Here is an 18,239-nt window from a genome sequence, read left to right on the forward strand (position 1 = left end):
CATCGAGAAAGAGGGAAGAAATGCTGTCATAAGTTACGTAACGAGTGCGTTCGAAACCTTATCTCTGAGTAAGTTGGCCCGTCTTCAAAAAAAGCCACTTTTACATTATAAGTACCAAATTTATTCAACCTACGTAATGCAGAATACAGTCAAAATTTATGTGTAGATATAATGTGTATTCTGAATAAGCGTTATATCTATGAAATGCATGGATAAAAGGTTATTGCGAAAAAACCGTGTTACAGAAGCCCTGAATCTCATAGTAGGCTATAACTTGGGACCACTAATAGAGCTACATAGGTATCGGAAATAGGTATTATGGTGATATTAAATAAATAAATAAAATAAAATACACATGTTCGTGTCTTTGCACACAACACCTAAGTCAGCTGTTCTTTCAAGACACTCTTACACATATTGAAACAAAACATATTTCTCCATATAGCACATAATGCATGCCGATATGCATCTTGAACAGAGGAGCAGTAAACATGCATGGGGCACAGAGTGTAGCCGTGAATTTTACAGACGATATGTGAGAGGTGAGACGAGGCAATCTGGACAGGGCTCTTATATTACCCAGCTGTAGTGTGAATCTTCCTCCCTTGAGACAGATGTCTCAAAACCAGTAAAATTTTATATCTACTTCCTCACTTCATTTTTGTTTATATTGCTCTATATTTGTTCATTCGATTTCAACTTTGTAGAAATTTAGACATTACTGCTGTTGAAGTGTGAATAAACTTTATAACTAATATATATATATAGATATATATATATAATATATATATCATATCTATTTATATATATATATATATATATATATATATATAAAGTTTGTATGAGTGCTACAAGTATGACAGAATATCCATCTATCTATCAGTAACGTTTTATATATATATATATATATCTTCTATATATATATATATATATATCTATCTCTATATATCTATATATATATATATATATATATATATATATATATATATATATATAGTTTGTATGAGTGCTGCAAGTATGACAGATATATCCATCTATCTATCAAGAACGTTATATATATATACATATATATAATATATATATATATATATATATATATATTAATATATATATGTATATATTTTATATATATATATATATATATATATATATATCTATATATATATATATATATATATATATATATATATATATATATATATATATATAGTTTGTATGAGGGCTACAAGTATGACAGATATATCCATCTATCTATCAAGAACGTTGGATTAAATTGTTCAGCGGTTATGTCCAAAATATGTTAGATGCACTTCCAGATAAACTTCATACCCAAATTGACTCAGAAAAGTAAATGTTATGGCATGACTCACTCTTTAGCTGTACACGTTTTTTCTTTGAATCTTTTCGTTCTGGAAGTAAGCATTAGATTAAAGAGAGAATACTAGGTGACCCGCGATGTATGGTCATTCTTTATGATTCCCTGCTTTCAAAATATCATTAATGAGAGATATAGCAAATTCTTTTAATAGTTCTACCGACTCAACTTCAGATTAATTAACATGAAAGGGAATTTTAGTTTAAAGCAAATAACATTGAACAGGCAGCACATTTTTATACTTCGCTAAATTTCATCGCTAATTCATTTATAATCAAATAACTATTGTCGATTAATACAAACTCACTGATCAAAAAAATATGTCTTTGCCGACTTTTCGGAAGAGGCTTAAATAAAGGCTTACGTAAAGTCGAATAAGCTATTATGGCTTCCATTAATCCGTCTGGATTGTAAAGTCAACCCTTCACTTTGAGGGCTGATTGAAACTCCGTATTTATCATCCTCTCAATTCCGCACCATAATAAAGCAGCCGAACATTCGGGAATTACGGTTTCGAAGTTCGTGATGAGGCAGGGCGGCTTTCAGGAAGTGAAGCTGGAGCTTCGCTGTGAACCGATTTGACTCGAGGAGGGACAAAGCGACGTATTACTCATCATTTTTTTTTCTTTTTTTTAGTATTAGTAGATAAGATTACCGTCGTTTATATGTATATATATTTTTCAACATCGTTGCTATTAATAATCGTTGCACTATTAATATTTTTTTTTTTCTGTAGCTGATATTGTTACCGTTTTCTAGAATTATAATCTGACTCTTCGCCTCACGTCAAGGAATCGCAACTACAGGCTCACTCATTGCAGCTTTCGCTAACTCTATGTATATGGAGCAAGTTTCCTAGCTATTGAAGTTATTAACAATTCACTTCTTTCTCGTTATTGATGTAACTGCAAGAAACTGCGTATCATTTCTCATTTTATTAATAAAATACAGATGCCGGTAAGTTAGAATCTATTTAGACATAAACATGAGAAATTTACGAAGACAGAGTATTGATTTTTCCCTTGTGGAGCCAGGCACCTTTATTCACCTTTAAATATAAACATGATTTATATTCATCCTCATTGAAAATGATATTTGTATAGTTAGTAACGACGACGTCAGTAAGGCTAAAAGTTTTTATTGCAAATTATTACCCAAGCTGCAACATAAACTAAGGGGCCTTGTCTGCCGTGCAATTGGATGTTGAGAATTTATACCAAATATGCACTACGAATCTCCCTGTGATTAACCAAGTATTTGGGAGGAACAAGAGGAGTTGAGGGATACGCCTATCCCTCATTTGGTCGTGGATTCTGTTGTTTGACTGCAGTGGTTTTGAATTTTTACCTTAATACGCAGGTTCTGTTGAAATTAAAAAATATAAAAATAAAAAACCAAATTCATTTTTATCTTTGAAATTCGTTGTTTATTGTCTAGTTTGAATGGAGTCAAATTTTTTCTTACAATACGGTATTTATAAATAAAGAGCGACTTCACTTTTTTTAAAAGTCTTTCAAAAGACGGAGGGACCATTACAGCTGTCGGATAAAAAGGTGAGAGAATTTTAGTAATGGAAATAGAAGGCATGAAAAACATCTGCAGTAAGAATGGAAGTCTTTATGTTGGTAATGTAGAGTACTTTGGAGAAATGGATATTTCCAAAATTGCAAAGCGCCAAGATTTCCTCTTTTTTTTCTCACGCTTTGGTGTGGGACTACAATTGTAATTGTGTGTGTATGTATGTATGTATATATGTACGTGTTTTCATCACTACGCCGTTTCTAGAGTAGAGAAAAGCAATGATCATTGCTACATTCATACTTCAGCTTCTGAATCTGGAATACACCCAGTATGAAAAAAAAATAAATAAATAGAATAAAATAAAAACGCCGTACGCTTCAACCACCTTCACAGAAGTCTCATTAGTATCGTGTCAAAATCCCCCACACGGACTGCGCCATTGGAGTTTCTTAAAGCATCAATTAATTTGTGGTCGAGGTTTCGTCTTCTTTACAAACTATCCTTTTTATCGCCCAAGAGGACAAATCCACCGGATTCTTTATACATTCAGACAGCCATCAGACGAAAGAACCTTAACATTATCATTGAGGTTTTAGTACTGTTTTCCCAAGGTAATTCTTTTTATTATTCCACGTATATGCAATTGTAAACTATTTATGATTACTTGGTGGGACAGACTAGAGTTCTGCATGGGTGGGTAACATCAATCACTTAAGCTTGGTATTCTTGCTTAATTTCATGAGAGAACATGTAATGATTTACACGTTTTTTTCTTCTTTTTTTGCTGCAGCCGTAACGTTCTTCACTGGGAACCTGGGACCAGAGTCAAAGTATATCCGGTCTGCTCAACTCGGCAGTGGGGGCGGAGCTTAGATACAATGATAGTCGTTATAGTAGATTCACATCAACCGTGCATCTGATGTCTAGGCCAGTCCCTTACGACGCTCCTGATTGGCTGTTGATAAGCCAATTACAGGGCTGGAAACTCAGTGTCTCTTGAGAGTTCACATAGGCAGGATGTATGTTTCAGCTTTCAAAAGCATTCATCAGGAGAGGTGGAACATACTTGCCTATGTAAACTCTCTCGAGAGACTGAGAGTTTCCAACCCTGTGATTGGCTTATCAACAGCCAATCAGGAGCGTCATAAGGGACTGGCCTAGAAATCAGATGCATGGTTGCTGTGAATCTACTTCTTGCTGCGAGAGAGCCTCAAAAATGAAGAAATTAGAAGCTCAGGGGAGGTAAAGATTATTGATATGATAGGTGAGTCGAAACTGCGATGGAGCTGACATACGGTAATGACGATTGAGGAGGAAGTTGTGAAAAGGGGGAGTGGGTGGGACCTGTTGGGGGTTGAGGGTTGAGAGGGAAGCAGATGATGGAGATGGCTTGATAAAGTAAAGGAGAATCTGGAGAAAGTCTCGAAGGGTAAGAAGAAGTTTCCGATGGAAATCCTTGGAGAAGACGCTTCATGGCAACCGACCCCTTAGCTTAGGGATACCGCTGGGGATGGAGATGGACGTTAGTATTTAGGAAGGAGATCACTGTGCTGCTAAGATAGCAGCTTTTGACTCTGACACGTGTACATATGGATCAATAAGAACACTGAAATAAAAAGAGAAAATATGTTAAAAACGATAGGATTATTTCTATGAGAATCCACAAAACCGAATGGTCTGATGTTTTCCGGACAGGTAAAAAGGACTAAATTCTCACTTTTTCAGCACCGGTCATCAAATCACTGGATTAATTTACTTTCCCAATTTACGCTCTTTAGTAAATAACTAACGCTTCTTTGTTTACTCTTCAAGTTTTCCTTTGAGTGATTTGTGATACAATATATCATTTATTAACTACACAATCGTATTCATATAGTGAGCATCTGCATTCAGCTTTTCATTTAAAGTAATTATTTAATTTCGCCTCTCTTTGTTACTTTCTATTATTCTTCCGTTCGCGAAGTGTATTGTTTCCTCTCGTTAACCTCTTTGTTTCTTCATTTGGGTTCCTTTGTGGTAGTTTTATTTTTGTGTTCACCGATATCCATTTCATCTTCAAAGGGTTTAATTTCACCAAGTAATTTGATCCTTCTTGTGTTTTGCATATTGTTCTTCACTAAGATGAAGTGTCTGAATTCCTCTTTGCATTTTTCCTTTTCTTAATTATTTTTACTTTTTTTATCTTAAGCATTTTTCTTTTTTCTTACTTGCCTTTACTTTTTCTTGTATTGCATCTTTGCACAAATACTATATCCGGTATAATATCTTGGAAAACAAGCAAACCAAATCTCTCTTCTGTAATTACCGTTATTTTCTTACTAGTAATATTCTTTGCCTAGTGTAACATTCACTGGCAGTTATGAATTTTGTTGTTGTGAAACTGAGGTTGATATACATTATTAGTTGTCGGTTGACTAATATACAAATTAGCAATTTTAATAATTATATCCATTGATGAAACGAGATACGGTAAGAACGTCATGTATCATATCCCCGGGAACGAGTCACATAAAAATAACACAAAACCCCCTTTAAAGAAAATATAGAGGAGTTACCCACAAAATGACCATAAACATGAGCGCTTGTTATAGGAGCCTTTTCAAAACTTGCCTTAATGGAGAGAAGGTACACTTTAACGACATTATAACATTATATTTCTCTCGACCTCTAGGGTGCCCTGAACTTAATGTGTTGTGGTTATAACATAAGAGAAGAATGGGTTCTAATTCACGCAAAAGTGATATTGCAAATTTGCCTTCTTTCCTTTCTGGTCAGTGCTTAGGGTTTTATATGCATTGCAGGGAAGGTTATCTTTGTATATTTATAATCTGTATAAAAATTAATATGCCAGAGTGATATAAATAAGAGTATTGCTTATATTTATCTTCATGAAACTGTGCTAAATAGGCTATGATATACAACAGTAAAAAAAAACAAAGTCGGTGTTTAATCAAAGTAAAAATAGATTGAGATGGATCAAAATCTAGAGACACCAAAATTTCATAAATTTTTTGTTAGACCCATTACTTAAGTGAATAATATTTAATGTTGTTTAATTCTAAATGCACCACAAACATATGTTGCCACCTTCTTCAGAGAAAGGAATTTTATCATTTCGTCTAATTATCTGGTAATGCAAACCGCCGCTTACTATCTCTCTCTCTCTCTCTCTCTCTCTCTCTCTCTCTCTCTCTCTCTCTCTCTCTCGTCCAAGAGCCTTCCTATAAATGTCTCTTGTAGCCGGATGAATTGTGACAGGCCAATCACCCAGACCCAATAGCCTGACACCTCGATTAACACTTCAGATCTATTTTTCACTTCAAAACTAAAGGATTTTGCCGTAAGTTGGGATATTAGGGGATTTAATGCGGGAGAGAAGGAAATAATCAGGATCAGTGCAAAAAGTCTTTGAGAGGAAAAGTCGAGATGTCTGAAGGGATTGCTGAACCAGCTTAACTTCTTTATAGAAGTGATTTTCTATGCCGATTGCAGATCAGGGAAACAAGATACAACTGCCGAAATCAATTGTTTCCGTTGTATAGGTAGAGTAGGATGGATTGAAAAGCCAAGGAAAACGGATCGAGAGAAGATTCAAAAGTTGGGATTAATGGAAAAAAAAGGGTGGGTGTTGGTGGGGAGGGGCTAGCTTCCGTAGATGGTTTAGCCGCAACAAAGAATGGAGAACGATAGGTAAGTAAGAGTTTGTAATGAATAGGAATTTGAGAGAGGACTGAGAGGGAGACCGAGAGTATTGACTTGTGGAAGAAGTCCTTCATTTGCAGGAAATTCAAAAGTACACGTGAGATGAATATGATTGAAGGGTCCATTGTAGACATATAAACAGTTGGGTAAGGATTTTAGACACTTGGCAACGAAAATAATGATTATGCAGATATTGCCAACTCCTTTAATTCAAAAGTTACGGAAAGCTAAATATAATGTTTTCAAGAATTCAGGAAAAGTTCAAAATTTTATAGTTCGTAAATCCCCAAAACAAATCTGTGGTTGTGTTTACACCGATCCTTGTGCTCGATGTTTTAGTAAATATCGGTCAAACTGGTAAATAACTGGATTACCGTATTAGTTCGAACAGGTCAATTGATGATTGCTTTATTTGTGTATATGAATGATTTTAACCACTGTATAGACCGGAAAAAATCACCTGGTATACTTTTTTTAATAGTGATGATAAAATAAAACATCACTGGATCTGCTTTTATTAAGCATTTTAATAATCAACTTCTGAGTCTTAGTTTTGTTTTTAATTTGGATGGTTACAATGTCTATAAAATTAGAGGGAATACATTGTCACGGTTTAGCGATTGCTTGTTCTCCTAACTGCAACTTGAGTTTTCAAGCGCTTGTAAATTATCCTTACTTATTATATGGTAATGATAATAATTTAACTTTTTAAACTATTATTCATATCAAGTAATGATGTCCTTGTTGTTGATGACCTTTGTTTTTTGAAGTTTACCTTTTTATGTCAATTAATTTATATATATATATATATATATATATATATATATATATATATATATATATATATATATATATATATATATATATATATATATATATATATATATATATATATATATAATATATATATATATATATATATATATATATATATATATATATATATATATATATATATATATAATATATAAATATATATATATGTGTGTGTGTATATATATAACTATATATATATATATATATATATATATATATCTATAATATTATCTCCATATATATACTATATAGATACTATATATACATATATCTATATATATATATATAATATATATATATATATATATATCTATCTATAATATATCATATACTATATATATCTATCTATATATATATATATATCATATATACTAATATATATATATATTAATATCTCTATAGCTCTATATATATAATATACTACTATATATATCTCTATATATATATATATATATAGACACTATATCTATCATATATATATATCTATATATCTACATATATATACTATATATATATATATCTATATATATATATCTATGGAAAACAGTGAGGTAAACACACACACACACACACACACACACTGGTACTTATGAGGTCATTCAGCGCTGAAATTTAAATTAACAGGAAAAGGTTTGATAGGTGTAACAGGAGGAAAATCTCGCAGTTGCACTATGAATCAAGTGTTAGGAGATTATGGAAAGTAAGATGAAGAAAGAGAATATGAAATGAGGTACAGTAAAAGGAACGAAAGTGGTTGCAGCTAGGGGCCGAAGCCACGATGCAAAGAACCTTAAGTAATGCTTACAGTGCACTGCTTGAGGTTCACTGACGGCACTACCCCACTACTAGCGAAAAATGATATTAACCTTATTTTTTAAGAAATGAGTTTTTTCTTACTTTTACGTGAACACTATTCCACTTAGAATTTAATATTTTGTGTAAACAAAAATCGTAGTACATCGTTTACTTGCCTAAAGTGAGGAGCGAGGAATAATCAGTTGTAGTACCTGTCCATTGTTTTGGATTACGTTTGCGATCCCAACACCCTATTCCACTATGGTTATTATTAATCACACTCGACATATATTTTTCTGTGTGCTGCCTCAGCATGATTGTTGGTTCTATCCTCACCACCTATTGTTCACCTGTATTGATTCCACTGAAGGACGTCGCCCATTTCCTCGTCTGATTGGCTTCCCGACGTAATTGTCTTCAAACCAGTTCAACAACGGTTGAACTTCATCTGGTAATTCCCTAGATAAGGCCTCGATGTAATCATCCATATGGGACTCGTGTACAAAACATGATGCTACTATCATTTTCGCTTTTAAGGCAAATTCTGGATCCTTATTGTATTGATGCTGTAGCCCAAAATTCTTCAAATGCTTTTGTATATTATGGGCTAAGTGGAAGGAACAACCTCTTAACTCGACTCCAGGGAAGCATTCTTCCATGGCAGAAAAAGCAGCATGTTCGTAGTTGCAGTATATCCCTTTGGGCTGTAGATCTGGTAACAAATCATTAATCGTCCGGAAAATTCGAACGTATGTTAATCTACGTTTATTCGGTACTAGAACATACAACATAGGGAAAACCCCTCCATGCCTTCTTGCCATAATGACATACACCTGATAAAACAATGGAGGAGACATCCTAAATGTCCCATCTGCATACCACACTTCGGACTCGCGTAAAACAACTAACCAGCCTTGCCCCCCAAAAATTAGCATTCTTTCGTCTTCTTGTCCACTATCACCAATCAAAAAGTTTTCACTTTGACCATTGGCCGCCACACAGAATTTGTAGTCTTCCGGAATCACAAATTCTCTTGAATTTGCAGGGTTTAGGGGAGCGGATTATATCGGTTCTCATTTTCTGCGTACTATTTTTTTTTTCAAAGCCTGTGAGTTTGGAAGTGATCCTTGTGCAGCTTGAGAACTATTTTAAATACATCTATTTATAACTGGTGACGGCACCTCAAAAGTTTCTTGAGCTCTACGTTTCAAACTTGTTTTGATACAAGCAACTTCCACATCCACTGCTAAAGCACCATGGGAATGTTCATTCACTTCATTCACTACTTCATTGTCTTTAGTGTGAACCCGGCCTTTACAGTCGTTTTTTTAATTGGCATCTTCAAAACAGTATCTTTATGTCTCTTTTGCTATCTTTATCAAAAGCGTATAAATAACCATTGTGTGAACACTTTGGTTTATCTCTCTTGCTAAGAGTATTTTCAGCCATTTCTGAAATGGGCTTTAAGAGAAAATAAATATAAGACTTTTTCTGTGTAGCACTAAAGCATCAAATTTGTATATAGTTTTGTTTGTTGTCAAAACCAATTGTAGTTGTTAAGAAAAGCACGTCGTTAATTTTACAAATCACTGCAGTAATTTACAATATAATTACAGTTTTGTTTGTCATCATACACACAAACACACACACATCGTTTAATTTGTTAGTCTAAACTGACGCCAAAACAGTTCAGCACCAAAAAGGTTGGTGCCAAAACAGTTCATCGCCAAATAGTGGTCGCAAAAAGGGCTGCGCCAAATAGTCCCATTCCGTGAAATTACGACTAGTAACTTCTAGTTAGTAAGATGAACGTCCAAACCGTTACAAGAACACCATTAGGAATAAAATAGTTAGAAACAAAAAGTTGGTAGAGGGGGAAGTGACAAGAGGGGGGTTACATATGGCAGCATGTCTAGACTGTGAAGAGCGTTACTTCGGCGAAAGCGGCAAATGATGCAAAGAGCAAAGCAAACAACACATAAGGCACTATAATTAGACGTCGGCAGTCGCCAAGCACTGTTGGGAAAAATACCTCAAAATTGATTGGGAGAGTATGAATTCTTTTGTACAGGAACAAAAAAAAAAAAAAAAACTGCCAGAGATTGTAGAAAATGCGTTCATAACTTGCGCAAGCAATGTAATGACAAGCAAAGCAGGAAACGGATTTGAAGACAGCTTATCAAGAAAAATCATATATTATACGATAGAAAAGAAACGCAAAAAATCAAGAAACCACACTGATAATTATGAACACCTGGAGGATCGGCAATCAGAGAAAGTTCTAGGCCACGAAGGCCCCATACAGGAGAAGGAAGGTAATAACAGGAATACGGAGTTTAGTCCTCTCCACCGTACGCATCCGGTCATTCCACGGATACTTGACAATGAGGACTGTTAGTCCAGGAAAGCTCGTAACTTTTTTTAATACATATCTCCACTTGATTACCATCCAGTTTCAGTGAGATCCTGTTGGTAATATATATATATATATATATATATATATATATATATATATATATATATATATATATATATATATATATATTTCGAGCTACAATGTCCTTTAATATCTAATTCGCTCTACCTCGGAATAATATATTTTCATATATGCTTAACCGAAGGGGAATTTTTTCTCGATAATAGGCTTGCCTGGACCAGGGCGCGAACCCGTGGATCCTTTCGAACCAGGAACGTCAGTGAAGCTTTACCTACTACACCACCGCGAGAGGCTAAAAGTTCATGTCACCTCTCACCCTCATATATCTTTCGCGCGCAGGTAATTAGTTGGTTTGGAGACAACATCAACCCACCTCGACTCCGGTAGTGTTTGTAGTGCTTTTGACAGCACGTAGCCAATCTATAAGTCATATCACATTTCCGTGATTCATATACATATGAATCACGGAAATGTGATATGACTTATATATATATATATATATATATATATATATATATATATATATATATATATATATATATATATATATATATATATATATATATATATATGTACATGTATATATATACATACACACACACACACACACACACACATATACATATATATATATATATATATATATATATATATATATATATATATATATATCTGAAGAGTATTTATGAATAATGAATACTCATATTGAGCCCTATGCTATTTCAACATTTTACTTTCCCAAGTACAAATCAAGCAGACCGCACAAGAAACAAGTAGGCCTCGGTGGGACAGCCCCTCGTGTAATTGCCGATTTGCTATGACTATTGTTCATTCTAGACCTCCCTCCCTCTTAGCGACCTCTCAGTTGGCCCAGTTCGAATCCTCCCTTCTGCCAAAATACTCTATATTCCAGGCAAGCCGAAAGCAAGAGCATCGCCAGGCCTGAGTAATGGGATTCGCCCAGCTCGGATCCAAACCAAAAGTGCGGGAACTGGAAGCATATGAGGGGAGGGCTGAGGTCAAACGAGGTACTATTGGGTAGACCTGTCTAGATTCCTTGACGATCGGTCCCGCCGACCATCCACAGAGAACCTCCCTGTCTATTGCTGACTGAACCAGTGTCGCATCAGTGCCAATCATTGATGTCTGTATTGACGAAGATTCAGACTGGCTCTGTAATCAAGACTTTCTCCAACTGTATTTCTCAATGCTCATATCTTCCCTTGCAGTCCTCTTAAAGGCCTCAACGAATTGGTGCTAACGTTCCTTGTTTTGAATTGGTCATAAGTATCACTCCTATTTTCTCTCTTAGCCGTCAGCACTCTAACTTGTCCTATCGCTGTAACACCCAAAATGATTGAGTGCATTTTCAAAATATATTACAGAATAGGTGTATGTACTGCTGTCACTCTACTGTACCACAGTGCCTCCCTTTCATCAATCAACTTTTAGAAGATATCCTCAAGATGTGTGGCACTTTACCTGTTTATGTAACATAAACTTTTAATTGAGTCTCTCAGTGTATACTCTGGATGTTTGTGACCCCATTGCTTTGTCAGTTAACGTAAACAAGGTGCAAAAGCGCCAGTGCTGCTTAGAGCTCCTTTAAAGCTTCAATTAAGCTAATTGTTAGACATCACTTCCTTCGTTTTTTATGAATATTGATCCTCTGCTGTATGCATGCAACCACACAACTCGAGTAAGAGATCCCCGTTCAGAGGCGATATTCGTGAAAATATGTATGAGTATGAACTATTGAACACTGAGCAGAGGGTAATATCCACAAACTGTGGATGCAGATGTTGCATGCAATGCTAATGCGGATGTGGATGCAGTTGTTAAGAAATTGCCAATGCGGATGAGGATTTATAAGAAATGCAGATAATCTGTGGATGCCGATATCCGCAACATCTCTAATAATATTTGTGTGTGTGTGTGTGTGTGTGTGTGTGTATGGGTACAAGGCGCTGGGGATGTCACAGGAAACCCTACAGATGCAGATCACGAAGTGTTCGCTGATTGGAAGGCAACTTTCTGCTGACCAAGATTTGATTTGGTCGAGAAAGTATCCCAAACGACGCTACACAAATCTTTGTTCGCAGCAGGTGCAGGAAAAGTCAGGGTGAAAATATCTAGCGTCTGATAGACTGCGGAAGTTTTGATAATTCTCAAGATTGTTCAGATTTTTTTTTTTTTTTTTTTTTTTTTTGTATGGAAAAATTTCTTGCATCTTTAGGTGTTTTCCAGACTTAATGAATGCATACCTCTTGAAAACACTGGTTGGGGGAATTATGTGGTTTTGTACATATTTTATTTTTGCCCTAAAATGATGCAAATGTGGTCTCACTTGTTTCTTGTTTGTATTAGTATTATATTAGTCTCTTTCCTTTATGAGCGTAATTTTATCCGCTGGGATTTAGGAGTATAAAACAACCAACTTCTTTCCGTTATTATTATTATTATTATTATTATTATTATTATTATTATTATTATTATTTTATTATTATTATTATTATTATTATAAACTAAACTTCACTTTTTTCTTTAATCATAAGGGGGTTTATACCCCCAAAAAATCACATCATTTAGATTCTAATTGGCATAGTAATAAACAACATCTACTTTAATCTAATTAATAAAACACAACTGCTCTGATTAATAATAAACAACAAAACATTTAATTCCTAAATCCGCTGATGACAAGCGACGCACAACAACCGTTAAGTACCAAATCCCCCAAATTGAGTCTCACCTTCTTCTGAAGTCCCATCAAAAGTATCTCACCTAAAGAGAGGAGGAGTTATTATCCTCAAAGTGACCATAAAGACCAGTACCAGTCAAGGCTACCTTCCGGAAGATGTTCGTCTTTGTGGAGAAAAGTGCGCTTTGACGGCAATATTCCTCTCGGCCTCGAGGCTGTTTGGAACTTGATGGGTTGTGGAAATTCGGTCTTTCTTATGTAAATTGCCACGATGTAATCTGAGTGTTTTCCTTTTTATTATAACGTCTGCTAAAAACATAACAGTATTGATAAAGTAAGAACACATACATAGCCTTTCCGTATAATATCAAAATTAGAATAACAGATGAAAATAAATGTGTATTATCATCACAGTGATATAAGACGGAAATATCAGGATAAAGTTGCAATTTTTCAACAAATTAGTTAAAAGGGTAAAGCTATCACTATTTTTTTTCTTAAGCATAATTTTCTTACTAGATTTTTGAACTAAGAAAAAATGGACCTGCTTCTCTTAACAATGTTTCTTTCACCATAGAATACACAACTTATTGAGAGTATACTTATGAGGTTTGCTTGTGATGCTTGGAACTTTATCTTTTGCTTAGGCCCCATCTTTTGTTTTTTAGACCACATACGAATACAGTGTAACAAAGATGTAGCAAAATATTTCAGAAAATGTAAGTTACAAGATGAATGAAAGTATTTTGAGGAGGTTTGGATATGTAAATAGATTTAAGAGCGATTGGTCTGTGAAAAGTTTTGAGAGAAATGATGGAAAATTATAATCTGTTTCCAAGTTGAAGTACAAGAAGTTATAGAGGGGAATTATCTAAGAAGTACAAAGTACTTGCAAGAAAGAGGCGAGTGGCTCAATGTGTCATGCATGATTGATGGACCCTCTCTGCACATATAAGGAGTGACACTTTTTTGGAGGTTTTCTGCACATGGGACTCATCAGAAGTTAAAAAGTGAATGTAGCAATAATGTATCCTATATATGTTAAGAAATATCTTATTAGAGGAGGAAATGTTTTCACTAAGTATTTATTCTTATTCTATTCTTGATGAAATCATAGATGTGTTTGTGTGTGTGTGGAGAGAGAGAGAGAGAGAGAGAGAGAGAGAGAGAGAGAGAGAGTTACTTAAACTGACACGTTAACAAATGGCACACCTGTCACCACTCCTCTCTTCTACCTTATGGGACGAGTCACCATTTTTCCTGAGGTGGAAACACTTCCAAGGTAATGGTGTGACTGGGAAATGTAAAGGCTACAATATTTGGAGAAAAGCAGCGAGAGCAATTTCTCGTCCTCAGGTGATAATGAGAAAATCAATTCAGATTTTTTAGCGTTTCAATGATAGCCAGACACACACAATATATATATATATATATATATATATATATATATATATATATATATATATATATATATATATATATATATATATATCAATGTGTGTGAGTTCATCTTGAAACTGCATCCCACCGTAAACAGTTGAGGTGCAGTTCATGAAGAACCTGAATAAAAATCAGCGTTTCGTGTGACAAGCGCGTTTTTTCACTCCCAAAAGAAATGTCCGGATGAAAGGACACGCGGTCAAAAAACTGTGTATGTTCTAAAAAGTCGTAGATTGCCGAGATCCGTTTTACGTTTATTCTATTTATGCATTCCAAGTCTTCATCTGTATTACTAACAAAGGTGTCGCTTGTAAATGTCGTCCCTGGAATTGTTGTGTGGTGTCTATTATTTCTCCACCGAAGTGCACAGAGATCTCTCGGAACTCAATCTACATGCTTTGCTATTTTTCCATTAATCCCAGAGAGTTATTCAGGAGGTACTTTAAATTAACAGTCTTCAAACCATGGTGGTTGTTGTCTGAAATGGATGGCGGTATCTTTCGTAGCATTGGTGGTAATTTTTAGATTTCGTTAGTAAAGTATGGTCAATTTGTACAGATGGAGAATGCTAATTTAGTGATATATCTGGTGATGAATAAAGAAAGAAAAGACTTACATTAAATTCAGAGAAATTATTGGCAGGGAGGATTTATCATTCCAAAATTCTGCAGACTTAAAGTAATTTTGAAAGTGTATTAATGGTGTTTCAGTTTTTAACATATTTTTAATATTATTAACACGGTCCTCATTGAAAACAAATTTGTGATGAAGTCAGATGATTTTGTATTCAGTATCATCAAATAATTATATATGTATAATTATGTATGTTTGTGGCTATCAGTTATACGCACTGTGCTTTGCAGAGTTTTAGCAAATACCCTGGTATGAAGTTACGTAACCCAAAGTCTTTACCACCCGAATGCATATTACCGAAGTGTACATTCCCTTGCCGACAAGGGGCTGCTCGTCCAATCACAGCCCGGAAAAACAATGACGTAGAATGGCGTCATCTCCATTTCTGCCAATCATCGGAGGAGGACGAATGATGTTGAAAAAGTTTCGTGTGTTTCTCAAAACCCATTTAGTCGCATTCACCCTTTGGCTATGTTTAGGAATATCATTCACCCCACAGCAATATCAATTGTGATTTTTTTTAACTAAATACAAACAGCCATATATTTTGTGTAGCTCAATTAGAAAAATATAAATCTAATAATAAAATAATAATAATACAGATAAACTAATAGCCATAGGGCCTGGTTAATTGCTGAAGGAATTTTGATTTTGCGGAATAACACCATGTATAACGTCTCGTGCAGAGAGAGAGAGAGAGAGAGAGAGAGAGAGAGAGAGAGAGAGAGAGAGAGAATTTTGTACTAAAACATTTTCCAGTCAAGAAGGAACCAACAGTGAACAGATCACGAGAGCCACCTCTCGAAAAAGACTGTCCCGGCACAACGAATGATGCAGAAAGGAGCGAGGAGGATACCTTGGTTATACATGCATATACGCCTCTCTTACTTGAGCTCTCAGAATGACATGGAACGTTGCGTCCAAGTTAAGTTTGCTGATATGTCAAGTAACCCAGTGTTGCAAATTAGCTCTTTCCGAATGAAACAAAGGCGACAAATTAGGTTCATTCAGAACGGTCACTAGGCCTACAGTTTTAATGTAACTTCTATACATATGTTAGGCCATACTTTATATATATTTAGATTCATTTATCTGTAAGAAAAAGGTCTTACAGTTCATCGGTCTAAATGATAAAATTGAACGCAAGGTTCGTCGGCTATATATTGTGAATGGAGATGTTTTAAATTGTTAAGAAATCATGTATGTCAGAATTGATTTAATTTTCTTACTACTGATTATAAATGCACAGATGCACCTGGGTTTATAACCAGAAATGAAGACAATAATAATAGTAATATCCTTTATTTCAGCTAAGGGCCGTATACATGAAATATACAAAATACAGACAGTAACATACACAATCTAGATACATGAGACATGATAAAATAAAGAATAATCGGCACTTATCCACAAAATAGCTGAGGTAGCATAAAAGATAGTAATCATTAATACTGGTAATAACAGTAATAATATTTGTGAGAAAAAAATGCATTGAGAGTTATAACAGTTAGTGCACAGATTATATAACTTAAATTTCAACTAGGGACCTCAGGTGGTTACAGTAGTCAGGTTCAGAGGGCTAATAATAAAAAAATATAATATCAGCAATAAATATAATAATGTCAAAATCTGCAGATGACATCTTGCCAATACAGAGATTAAGTCCTTTAGGGGACAAAAGCCTCATTTTCCCATCTTTCCCACAATTTAGATCTTCTTCTTGCTTCACTCCTTAGGATGCTTTGAATGAGCGAGTTGCTGCTGTTTCCCACTCGGGTTACTAGACTGGACATTGTTCGCCTAACAATGATTTTTAAATTGTCCAGGTGGTTTTCTATGAACATCTGTGTGGCGGAGTGGTAGCGGGGAGTGTTTGTGAGGTGTCTCAGAATGTCATTGTGCACAACAGAGATGCGTCTCATGGTCTCTCGGTTATAGTTCGTCCAGAGATACTGTAGCAGTACGAGCGGAAGAGCAGCAGTTTCACGTCTCGGTGACAGAAGGCAAACCTCCTTGCAATTATGTTGCCAGTTGCACATAGTTTACGACGCCTCTGTTCAATGTCTGCCGTATCTTTTAGGTCGTCGGTGATAATGTGACCCAAATACGGAAATTCGTGCACAAATTCTAACCGATGGTTTCCAAGGAAAATTTGTGGTTCTGCAATATGCTTAAGCGATCTCGGGAGCAGCGACATGCAAAGGGTCTTGGTTTCGTTGTAGATTATATCAAATTCCTCTGCACATTGGCGGCAAGTGTCGATGAGTCGTTGGAGACCTTGAGCCCATGGGGAAATCAGAACCATATAGTCAGCGTAACAGAGGTTGTTTATAGTTGTTCAATTTGACATTCAAGGCATCTGTGTACGTATTAAACAGGTATGGAGAGAGAATGCCCCCTTGCCGAAGCCCGTTTAGGGAGCCGAAGGTGTACGATAATACGTTACCCCATTTGACACAGAATTGCTGTGTGGAGAACCAGCCATGTAAAATGCCAATTAGATATAGGGGTGTGCTCCTTTTATGCAGCTTCAGGAAGAGCTTCAGGTAGTTTACTCTGTCAAATGCTTTTCTCACATCTACAAAACAAAGGAAAACAGGAGAGGCTGATGATAGGTAGTAGTTCAGCAATTCTTTCAGTATGTAGATGCAGTTGTCGGTTGAGTGGTTTGCCTTCAACCAGAACTGGTTGTCAGTGGTGTGTAGAAAGGGGAGAAGTCTCACTAGAAGAACCGACTCAAGTATCTTTGATGCGATTGTTGTAATTGCCATCGGCCGGTAGTTGCCAGGGTCAGCTGCATCCTTTAGCTTGTTTTGGAT

The sequence above is a fragment of the Macrobrachium nipponense genome, chromosome 15, assembly GCF_015104395.2.
Source record: "Macrobrachium nipponense isolate FS-2020 chromosome 15, ASM1510439v2, whole genome shotgun sequence".
NCBI lineage: Eukaryota > Metazoa > Arthropoda > Malacostraca > Decapoda > Palaemonidae > Macrobrachium > Macrobrachium nipponense.